We start from the raw sequence: 12455 nt of genomic DNA, 5'->3' as shown, positions 1-12455 counted from the left end.
CAGCAGGCAGAGGGAGAGGAAGAAGCAGGCTCCCCGCTGAGCAGTGAGCCAGACATGGGGTTCGATCCCAGGACCCTGGGATCATGACCTGAGCCGAAGGCAGTTGCTTAACGGACTGAGCCACCCAGGCGTCCCTAATTTGAACTTTCAAGGGAAAATTAGATTTTTGGAAAACTTCTGTCTGCCGTCATGAGTATGACAGTTTCCAAATACTTAAAATTTTTTTCTGATAAGATTGAGGATAATATTGATGAATGTGATTTTTTGATACTATATGATGAAATATGCCACCATAAGGAAGAGCTACATGACTCAGTGAACAATATAATCTAAAAGACCAATGCATGCCATTACAAAATCATGCACAGAGCAAATGATTCATTCAAAGTTCAAATTGGACCAATGGATTTTAATGTAAAAGTATTGGAAATTTCACTGATATGGTTTCAGATCCTACATTGGATCTGACCTTTAAGAAACCGCCACTTGGGAAATTTGATGTAGTATCAAAGAATGTTCAAAACTATTTGAAAAGCCTGTAAGATACTTTTCCCTTTATCAACTATATATCAATATTAGCTTTTCTTCATATATTTCAATCAAAACATATCAAATAGATTGAATGTAAAAGCAGATATGAGAGAGTCCAGCTGTCTTCTATTCAACCACACATTGAAGAGATTTGCAAAAATGTAAAACAATGCCATTCTTCTCACTAAATTATTTTTACTTTAGGAAATATAGTTATTTTTCGTAAAAATGAGTTTTTATGTTAACATGTAGCAGATATAATTTTACAACCTTTTTTAAAAGATTTTATTTTTTATTTATTTGAGAGAGAGAGCAAGAGTGAAAGAGAAAGAGTGAGTTGAGGGGAGGGGCAGAGGGAGAGGGAGAAACAGACTCCCTGTTGAGCAGGGAGCCCGATGTAGGGCTAGATCCCAGGACCCTGGGATCATGACCTGAGCCAAAGGCAGACACTTAACCGAAAGAGCCACACAGGCTCCCCTTAATTTTATAACTTTTAAATGAATTAAATATTTTTAATTTCTCAGGTTTAATTTCTAACACAATTAAGTATTAGTAGATATAAGTCACATGAACAAAAGAATTTTAGAATCTTCAATACACTTTAAGACTCCTGAGAGTCTTAAACAAGTTTGAGGACTGCAGTTCATCATTTTATCAGTATTTACTGTTTCAAGTACTTAACTGTGCCAAGTGTTGTTGCCTACCTATAGTATTTGTGGATTCCCTACTCTATGCTACTCTATGCTATGCCAAATACTACACATTTTCTCTCTAATCTTCTCAACATAATTTGAAGCTAAGTAAGTAGTATCATCCATATTCTCTTATACAAATAAGGAAACAAATCCTTTCATTTTCATTGAAGACTGCAGGCTTTTTTTTTTAAAAAAATAGTCTTTTGTATTGAAAAAGCAAGGTATATACATGGTTTAAAAAAAACAAAAACACAAACAAAACTACAGTACAAACTATACAGTACAAGCTTAAAAATCAGCCTGTCTCAAACCTTTTCTTTTTTACCTCATAATCAACCTCTGTTAACAGTTTATTAAATATCCTTCCAGCAATTTTCTGCATATATATAATTTTCCACACAAACTAGAGCATATAAATACTCTCTTCAGTTTTACTCTGTCACTCTTTATAGTTCCAGAGATGTTCCCCTTATTAAGACAACCAATAATTCAGGTAACATGGAGATGCCATGCTTAAAGTCTCTGGATCGGTGACCCCATTTCTCCCACAACAATGCAGAGTCAGTCAAACTTAAATTTATGTCCTGTAAGGTGTTTTCACTTGACAGTCAGCTTTGCTTATCTCTTTATTGAGATAAGAAGATGCTACTAAAAATGGTACTAAATTCACCACTCAAAATGTTGTGAAATCAGCATTCCAAGTTATAGAAGAAATTTCTTTCAATTTGCCCAAACACATTTCACTTCCAGATACCTACTGTTCTTCTGTTACCGTGTCATCTCTTATTCCACTATGAGCCATACTCCGATCTATACAGGTGTGTAGTAGGGTATGTATATATGGATGGATGTTAAAGGCTACTTTCAATTCTGGGTTTGTACTCTAATACTAAAATAAAAATTGCTTGTATTCAATGAAATATGAGCTACTTTGATAGAGAAAGTTTCCACCATAAGCCAAAGTCTAACACACATCATTAAAGCTTCAGTATGTTTTCACTAATTCCACACAGGAGGATTACAGATGTCCTGCTAGCTACCATTTCCTGGTAAGCAATCTGAATGGCTTCCAGGAAATTGCTAATGACCTCCATTTTACTTAAAATCTAGGCTGCAATTAGTAATAGTTTTGCTTCTCCATGCTGGTTATAATGTTTATTTTCATTACAGCAATCAGGAAGAAAAAGTGAAATGTCTTGTTTTTGAATTATATCAAAATGTATTCTCTTTTATTTCGGTATGTCACCAAATAGACTAATACATATTTAATGTAATCATAATTGTGTAAGAATACTTTGGATCTTTTTTACTTCTAACCAATTTTGCCTCCTTTCCCACTCTAGACTGTAGCTATTGCTAAAATTAGGATTTTAAAATGGAATCAATAGAAATACTTTGTAATTGTTGACTATTCTTATATATAACAACATTTTATAAAATTGAAATTTTTAAAACTTGGTATGATTTTAAAGTAAAGTTCTATGTTTTTAATTATAGTAACTACTAAAAAAAGTTTCAGATTTTTATTCAATGAATTTAAGACATGATTATGTGGTCAATGTAATAATAACAAAGAACAACTTTACCCAGTGTTATATTTATAACCAGAATTTCTTACTAAACTTAGCATTTTCTTTTATATAAACATTGATTTCACTAATTAGATCCAACTGATCTTTTCCCCAACATATCGATTTCTTTTAATCCCAACAGTTAACAGTGATTCTACTGTATCATAATACTTAAGACCTTAATCATATAGTAGTAATTTTTACCAGTAGCTTTTGTTTGAATTTTAATTAAGAAGACCTTGTGTCTCCAAACGCGAGTGTGGATAGATTTTAATTGCTTGTATGTCTATCACACAGGCTTCAAAAGAAGTAAAAGCTGTTTATGACAGAGTACAAAGGAAAGCTCTGAAATGTTTACATTCGTGCAAAGTAGTATAATTTTTAAAACTATGGGTATTGCTGCTATACTGCATATATATATCTATAAAACTAGCTGTGATATGCATTTACTGCTAGTAAAAGGAGTTCATGGGTTCAGAAACAATAACTCACTACTGATTACAACACAACCAAAAGACTATGTGAAATGGGCTAAACATCCTATTCTGGGGGAATACTAAGTTTTCACCTTAGTAATTGACCATGTGATTGAAAGTGGTAACTTCTCTTTTCTGGATATTGGGGTCCCTACTTGGAAAATAAGAGGTTTGATAACATAATATGCAAAGCTTCTTCAGTTCTAATCTTTTGAGATTCTATGATTCTAGGTGTTACTCTGAAGTTCTACAATTACAAAGATTTATACAGAAAATAGTGATACTCTACCACATTATTTCATACAAACAGGAAAGTGAAGAAAATTACATGTGCTCCCAATCCCTTTCACAAGCTGGCCTCAGAGCAATACAGCATTTGTCTTAGAAATAGCAATTTCAAATTTTCAAAATACATGAAATCTCAACATTGATCGATTATTGTTTTAACTCTTTTTCCTACGAGGCAGCAAGAATCACTAGGTATGTGAACTTTGCTGACTTTATTGAAGTTGAAAAGTGGCAGATGATTCGCCTCTAAATACTTCCAGATTTTTTTTTAAGTTCCCTCAGATGAAGACATTGCTATAAGTTTATAAATGGAAATTCAAGAAAAATTCATTTATAAATGAATATGTAAAGTGTACAGTCATAGCTCTTGGCAAACCACTTTAGTCCTTCTGTGATTGCCTACAACCAAAACCACAAGTAACTGTGAATTACTATTCCTAAAAAAAAAGAGTTTTCTGTAGAAAGGACAATGTATGGAATGAGTACATAGTACTTAGATATGGTTAGGCCCTTACTAGAAAAGTGAGCAAAATAGGAAAGAGAATTGGCATTTAAGATAGTAATTTGGGGGGCGCCTGGGTGGCTCAGTCGGTTGAGCGACTACCTTCGGCTCAGGTCATGATCCCAGAGTCCTGGGATCGAGCCCCACATCGGGCTCCCGGCTCGGCGGGGAGCCTGCTTCTCCCTCTGACCCTCCCCCCTCTCATGCTGTTTCTCTCTCCCTCGTTCTCTAATAAATAAATAAATAAAATCTTTAAAAAAAAAAGATAGTAATTTGGGATGCAGAACACTGATTCCATGGGAATGCTGTTAGATCCATTCCGACCCTTTGGTAGTAATAGCACCACTTAAGTTACTTCAAGAATAACCTACACTATTTGATCTTCAAAGATCTATCGTGCACTGAAAAAAATAAAACCATGACTTTTGTGTTCCTGTGCTCTCTTCTAGAGACTTGTACTTGCAATCAAAACCAAAAATGAAAACTGGCTCTCACTGGCACACGGTGGCAATAGTATAATAAATTCACATTTTTAATTCAGGATTTCTGCCAAGCACAACTGTAATATGCTTGTACTATTTGATGCAACACAGTTCCTAATTTTACTTTTCTTAGTAACAACCCTAAGGAAGTAACGGGCAGTAATGCTTAAAACCTTGAATAGTAAAGTATGGCAGGAACATTTGGGCTCTAGAACAAACCTCTTAGACGTATTAGTTGAATAACTATAATAAGCAATTGTTTCTCAATAGTGGCTTTGAAAAACGTTGGGAATCATTTGTAGAACTTCCTTTTTAAAAGCATTTTTCTAGGGCGCCTGGGTGGCTCAGATAGTTAAGCGTCTGCCTTCGGCTCAGGTCATGATCCCAGGGTCCTGGGATCGAGTCCCGCATCGGGCTCCCTGCTCCGCGGGAGCCTGCTTCTCCCTCTGCCTCTTTCTCTCTCTCTCTCTCTCTGTCTCTCATGAATAAATAAATAAAATCTTTAAAAAAAAAAAAAGCATTTTTCTAATCAACTTTTTTCCTATCAGAAAGAGACTGGCACTTTCCTAAGCTGCAGCAGAGTATACTTACAAGCACATCTACCTGAATCCCTAAATGTAAATATTGCCATGATTAATCATAAATGACCAAGGAAGGAAAACACTATTTTCCTTCTTTGGTTCATATCACATAATTATTTTTTTGTCTCTCATATCATCTGTGTGTTTGACAAACACAAGCACAAACAGTTTGTGCTAACTCAAACAACCAACATCACTGTTTCCCTGGCACACTGCCCAGGGAGGCTCCTTCACACCAAGGAGATGCCAGCCACAGCATAGAGGGGCGTGTGTGCGAAACAGGGAAGCTGGCTAAGATTCTCTTACACAAACCACAGAAGATTAGGCTTATCCATGGAGGCAGAGGCTGATTCCCTAATGCTCTAGATTCCATTTGGTATGTCACCATTGTATTTAGAAATGTTTCATAACCATAACTATCCTAGCATCCTCACTTTGTGGTACAACTCAAACATACATACAAATGGGTTATGGACCCTATCAGTAATTCTGTCTTACCTTCTGTCCTTCTACCATATGACTCTACCCTCTCTCATATTCAGGCATAGATCAAGGTAAATACTTCTACAGAGAGCAACTGTATTAACCTATACCCCTTCCTGCTTTGTGATACTGCTTCACTTACATAAAAAAGGGTACAAGGGGAACTGTTTTGGTTGTTTGTATATTGTGGGAGGGAGGAACAGCCCAGAGTCTATCTTCCCCTTTTCTCCACTGCAGAAGTATAAGATTCTGAGGATTTTGAGAATTATGCTGTATTACATTAAACAGAGGATTTAGAGGCAGGACTCAAAACCTATCTCCACAACTCTTAAATGACCTCACACAAGCCACTTAATTTCTCTCAGTCTCATTTTACTCATATATAAAATCAATATAGTAATATTTTCCTCAATAGATTGTCATAATAAAGATCAAATAAAATAATATAGATGCTTTAGTACTTTGTTTCCTTTATAAACAGTAAAGCATCTTACAAAAGTACTTATTGTATTACTTCTTGACAGAAAATACCTAGTATTTTATTTTATTTTATTTTTTTTTAAGATTTTATTTATTTATTTGAGACAGAGAGAATGAGAGACAGAGAGCATGAGAGGGAGGAGGGTCAGAGGGAGAAGCAGACTCCCTGCCGAGCAGGGAGCCCGATGCGGGACTCGATCCCGGGACTCCAGGATCATGACCTGAGCCGAAGGCAGTCGCTTAACCAACTGAGCCACCCAGGCACCCAATACCTAGTATTTTAAAGACTAGTCTTATAATCAAGAAAATACAGTAAACACTGGTATTAATTTTGAAGAAACCTTAAGAGGTCATGAAAATAACATTCCACCAGAGTAGGAATACTCTTTAATATCCTCTACAACATCTCCATTTAAAATTTTCCACAGCCAAATTTGCAGATGTTATTTTATTAATTCATCCATTCATTCAACAAATATTTCCTGAATGCCTAGTATATTTGAGGTACTCTCTCTTAATGCAATCCAACTGTATCACGTCAGATAGCCATTAATTGTTCCTAAGTTCTTTTGTACATTGAGAATAATTTCCCTATTTCCTTAACACCCTAAAACCCAAAACAAATCTTAATCTCGTCTATTCAACAAAGCTTTAACCAACCAACTTATACTAGGCCAAACTTCCCTAGATCTTTAATTACTAGTCATATTAAACGTTCAAGACTCTTCACCATTTCAGCAACTTTTGATAAATCCAAATTTGAAAATAGATCCTTTAAAACTATGGCACCCCAATTAGAACACAATACTTCAGATATAACCAGACCAAGGCAAAATTCTAATAATTTTATGTTATATTTCATTTAAGCTCTTAATAATAAAGTTATCTAGCAATACTTGTAATGACATTAACCTGGCAGGAACATAGCTTTGAGATTACTGCTATTAAATTTATGCCATTTATAGTACTCTATCCTCAATTAGCACTGCTACTGGGAAAAGGCTACTTATGGAAATATGGTGGTGGGTTAGGGATGGGATTTTCTTTTAAAAAATATTAGACAAGACCTGGATACAGACCCATTGAAAATCTATTATTCAGTGTTTCTCAAACTTTAGCAATATTCCAACTCCTATTGAAAGGTTTCAGAAATATTGCTTTGCTTCATTTAGACAATAAGATTTTAATTTGAAAGTCATTTTTAAAAAAGATTTTATTTATTTATTTGAGAGAGAGAAAGAGAGTGTACGAGCAGGGGGGAGGAGCAGAGGAAGAGGGACAAGCAGATTCCGTGTTGAGCACAGAGCCCAACATTCATGACCCACAACCCCTAGATCATGACCTGAACAGAAATCAAGAGTCAGACACTCAACGGACTGAGCCACCCAGATGTCCCAGCAGGTTTTTTAAAAAGTAGACTCTAAAGAGATTATTAACGTATTGTTTCTAAATATATGGTAATATTAAGCTCACTGGGTTTAAGATTCATTTTTTATTTTTTACATTTTTTTAAAGATTTAATTTATTTATCTGATAGAGAGAGAGAGAGCACAAGCAGGGGGAGCAGCAGAGGGAGAGGGAGAAGCAGGCTCCCCACTGAGCAGAGAGTCCAATGTAGGGCTCCATCCCAGGGTCCTGGGATCATGACCTGAGCCAAAGACAGACACTTAACTGATTGACCAACCAAGCACCCCTAAGATTCATTTTTTAATACTGCTCTTAACCATTCTCTGCCAACATTTTAATTTTCCCTTGGCCACCTAGCCCACAATATAGAATTTTTCAGTGGTAGTAATAAGAGCTGTTTCCTCCTTTCCCCAGCTTCATTCCACTCCTGAATCCAAAAGATGTAAAGTTAAGAATACATAAATATCAAATCAGGTAGAAAGTAATATAAATATTGACTATTTAGAAAATAATGACTATGAGAATTCTAAAAGCTCAAATTTATGGGATGCATAAAGCCATTTCTACAAATATATTCATGGCTAAAAGTACCTTTATTATTAAAGAAACAATGTTTAAAATGAAGTATTCAATTTAGGAACTTAAAGGGTATCAGAAACAAAAGAAAAAGCATAAGGAAAATAAGCAAAGGAGAGATAATATAGGTAAAAGCAAGATGAAGTATTTGGCATTCTGAAAAGCAGTAGAATTGAGAAATAAATCTCAAAACTGGATACTTACTGGGGTGTTGGGAGGAGAGATAAATAGAAAAACCACTGGCAAGTAAAATTGAGGAACAAAAGGGACAGAAAACAAATATGCAAAATTTTAGATGGAATATATAACAGCAAATAAAAAACTTAAAATAAGTGATCTGTACTTTAAATCAATACATTTGAAAATCTCAGTGAAACATACAATTTTCTAGGAAATGTTTTTCCTAGAAAAACTGACTTAAAGGGAAATAGAAAATGTAAAAAGAAAAAAAAATATTACCAAAGAAAACTCTAGGCCTAGATGTTTTATGAGTATATTCTTCCAGAATTTCAAGGAATAAGTAATTCTCATGCTATCTATTCAATACTTTACGTAGCCTAGCTTTCCGATTCAACCATGAACTCTGGTACTAAAAATTAACAAAGATAGTACAAATAAAGAAAAACACAAACTAATCTCATTTATGATTACAGATGCAAAAATAACAACTGTAATATGAGCAAATAAAATTAGTCAGTACATTAAAATAAGACTACACCATGACTAATCAGGGTTTATTTCATCAGTAAATTTGGAAAACAAAAACCAAGAAGATATGCCATAAAATAAAATGCAATTTCTCATAGAAACTCCTAATAAACTATGACTAGAAGGTTTTTTTTAATAATAAAGAATGTCTTAAATATCTTAATACTTAGTGGTGAAATGTTAAAAACAATTCCATAAATTAAAAACTGCACAAAATACCTGCCATCACATGTATTACTTAGTATCATTCTTGATATTCTAGGCAGTGTAATATGAGAAGGGGTGAAAAAAAGGGCATATAACTGCCAAAAAAGAGAAAACATATCAGCTGAAATATGACTAGAGCTAATAAGTTCAATAAAGAGGACAGTTATAAAATGAACCAGCAAAATTCACTAGCATCCCTAAATATGGTAACAAAAAGAAAACAGAATGAAGAATATCTCATCCACAAGAGCAAGCAAAAATATTAAATATTATAGCAAAAACATCAAAAGAAACATGCAGAATCTATATTTAAAAAACAAATCATTGTTGAGGGACATAAAAGAATAAATAGAGGTACATAAAAGAAGAAATTTTGAATGAAAAGATTCATATATAAAGATGTCAATTCACCCTATAGTTTCATATACATATAATATAACCTTTCAAAAAATTATTTTGGGATTTTAATTGACAATGAAATTAAAGTAAAATAAACTTTAGAGAAGTATGCAAACACCTTAAAGAAAATTATGAATGTGGTCTTACAATATTTACTTTTCAAAGATACTATAGCACAATACTAATAAAAGTTTAGATAGATCAATAGACTAGAACCCAAAACTGAGAAATGGTTTCAAATTTGCAATCAGATGATAAAAGATGTTTTTTCAAGTCAGAAGAGATAAGATGGGTTTTTAATAAATAATACAGAGATATCGGGTTAATGGCTTAAGAAAAAAATTAAGTTGTATCTCTAGTTGAAATTACACATCAAAATATATTCAAGAGGAATTAAAGAGTTAAATGAATAAAAGTATAGTCAAAGAATTGGAACAAAATATAACAGAGTTGGGGAAGCCTTTCTAAACAAACCCCCAACATAAAAGAGCATTAAACAAAAACCATAAAGTAAAAGAAAATGATAAAATGTAACATATATGACAGAGAAAGGTTAATACCATTAAAATATACAGTAAGAGTCTTACAAAACCATAAGAACTAGACAAATCCTTTAATAAGAGAAATGGACAAATAACCTAAACAGGCAATTCACAAAAGAAGAGACATTTAATACAAATAAATTTATGTCAAATGCTTCATTCTCAATAATAACCAAAGAAAGTTAAATCAGCAGTAGTGTACCCTTTTCCCCTACTAAAACCAGCAAGAAATTTTTAAAGTAACAATACTTGTCATTGAGGGCAAGAGAATACTTGCAGATACTGTTGGTAAGAGTGGCACACTGTACCCTTTCTCCTGGGCAGTTTGGCAGTGTGAACCCAGACTTTTTAAAAAAGAACACATGCTTTGACCCAGGGACCTCACTTCTTAGGACTACATCCTAAGAAAATAACCACTAATTAATACCGAAAATCATTAAAAAGTTATCCATATTCAAGTTTTTCTTTACAATAACAAATAATAAAAAACTATTCAAATGTCGAATAAAAGACTCAGTTAAATTATGAGAACCTCACTTTATGCAATATTTTCTGTAAATAAAAATAGCGTTTTAGATGACTTAATCACAGAGAAATTCACAATATATCATTAAGTGGGAAGAATAGCTTATAAAAGGAGAGTAAAAGGATGGTTCTAATTTTAAGGAAAAAAAACTTTAATAAATACATGTATTAATTAAAATGGAAAGGACAAACAACATAATATAGGTAGAATTAATTAATTAATTAATTTTATTTTGTATTTCTATATTTTTTACACTAAATATGTAATGAGGGAAAAATAAGAGGTATGAAAAATGCACAGTGCTTGAGATATAAAATGCGGATAACCCACAATAGAATGTATTTCTTGGGGATAGTATTTAAACCACTCTAAAATTTCAGAATAATTATAACTAATTTAGGTGGATAATAACTAACTGGCCTGATCTCACCTAGACTAAAAATGCATGTTAAGTTTTGGCAGTGGTTGAATCAAGCTATCTGAGTACAACTTAAACTAAATTTCATGTCAGTTCTTATTTTATTATTGGTATGCTTTCTGTATAATACTTACGGTGACAAAAGACTAGGTTGTAAAAAGAGACAATTATGTAGAGTAAATCAAAATGAAAATTTTAATAAGAACCTTACCTCCTATGCTTATAAAACTGAGAGCAGCGCACAAAGTTCACATATCACATAAAGAATCCAGAAAAAAAGTGGAAGAATTTGAAAAGCCTAATTTTGTATGTGTTTTTGCTTTCAAGATTTAGACATTGTGACCATCTCAGGCTAGTACAGTTTTCACATTATAAATTCATAATCAGAATGAAAAATAAAGAAAGATGGAAAGGGGGCCAAGGGGGAGGAGATAACCCGAAGCATAAAAACTTGATGCTGAATCATAACATAATAAAATGTTAGCTTCCATGTTACTAAGAAAAAGCAAGACCCCCATCATTCATGCTGGCAAAAGCTTGCCTATGCACAAACCATTTCTGTTCTCACTGTTGTAAAACCAATGACTTTGGAAAGGACAGAAAACACAGAATGACGTGCAAAGTAGCACACAACATGTTATTGCAGCTGGATAGAGAATATGTCACTAATGACTTTCTTTCTACCCGTCAGTTATAAGTTAAATTTTTTTCCCCCAAAATAGCAAATGGCCTTTATGAGTGCAGCACAGAAGCAGTGAGATTCAAAATAATATCCAATTTCCACTTAATTTTAATAGTATATTAGTTAATGGAATGAGTTATTAAGCATTTCCTGGGAAAGAGATGACTTCCTTTTGTCTTCATTTGAATTGAACACACCATCCCTGAACACTAGACAATTTTCTGCAATAAATTAAAAATAACATTTTCACCAGATAGTAATTGCCAGATGTTTATCTTAAATGAGACATTATCCATGACCAATAGAAAGATTCTCCTGAAGTTGTTTGTAACTTCAGAAAACTAATGTAAATTCCCAAATTGTTAGTGCAAATCAGAGTGAAAAGTGTCTCTCTATAAGAGACAACTGATAGAAATAATGACCATGGATTCTATTCATGATACCAAAACTAGTAATACAGTACTTCTTCTCCACAAAAGCATCAACAAGAGAGATTTAGGGAAGAAGAAGAACTTCCTGACTGATAAGGAAACTTAATTTTGTAATGGTTCTTAACATGTTTCAAAATAATAGCATCAATCACACATCTTCAGAACTAAAGATGCTCATCCTCATCAGGGTCAGAGGTCATGAAAAGTTAAATCCTATGAAATCTGCTTGAGATTAATCAACGTATGATCCTATGGTTATCTTAATAAAAACAGTGACCACAATTTAACCTCATGAGTGTTTTCTAAGTGCCAGGAATTGTTCTAAAAGCTTTACTTATATTAATCCTCTTAATGAGCCTATGAGGTAGAAACTCTCACTCTCCCATTTTAGACACAAGGAATTTGAAACATAGAAAACTTCAGTGACTTGCCCAAAGTCACTCAGCTAGTAAGTGACAGAGCCAGGACTT

The 12455-nt window shown here is 33.5% G+C and overlaps 1 protein-coding gene across 11 annotated transcripts in view; it reads right to left on the bottom strand.

Moving 5' to 3' along the window:
• SOX6 (SRY-box transcription factor 6) overlaps nt 1-12455 on the bottom strand; it is a 606783-nt gene that overhangs the window by 242700 nt on the left and 351628 nt on the right. The window lies entirely within an intron of this gene.

Source organism: Mirounga angustirostris, unplaced genomic scaffold, assembly GCF_029215605.1.
Source record: "Mirounga angustirostris isolate CCGP_5_RB_7025 unplaced genomic scaffold, mMirAng1.0.hap1 SCAF_13, whole genome shotgun sequence".
Lineage (NCBI taxonomy): Eukaryota > Metazoa > Chordata > Mammalia > Carnivora > Phocidae > Mirounga > Mirounga angustirostris.
The sequence above is the reverse complement of the archived record's forward strand: the minus strand, read 5'-3'. Positions and strand labels throughout refer to the sequence as shown.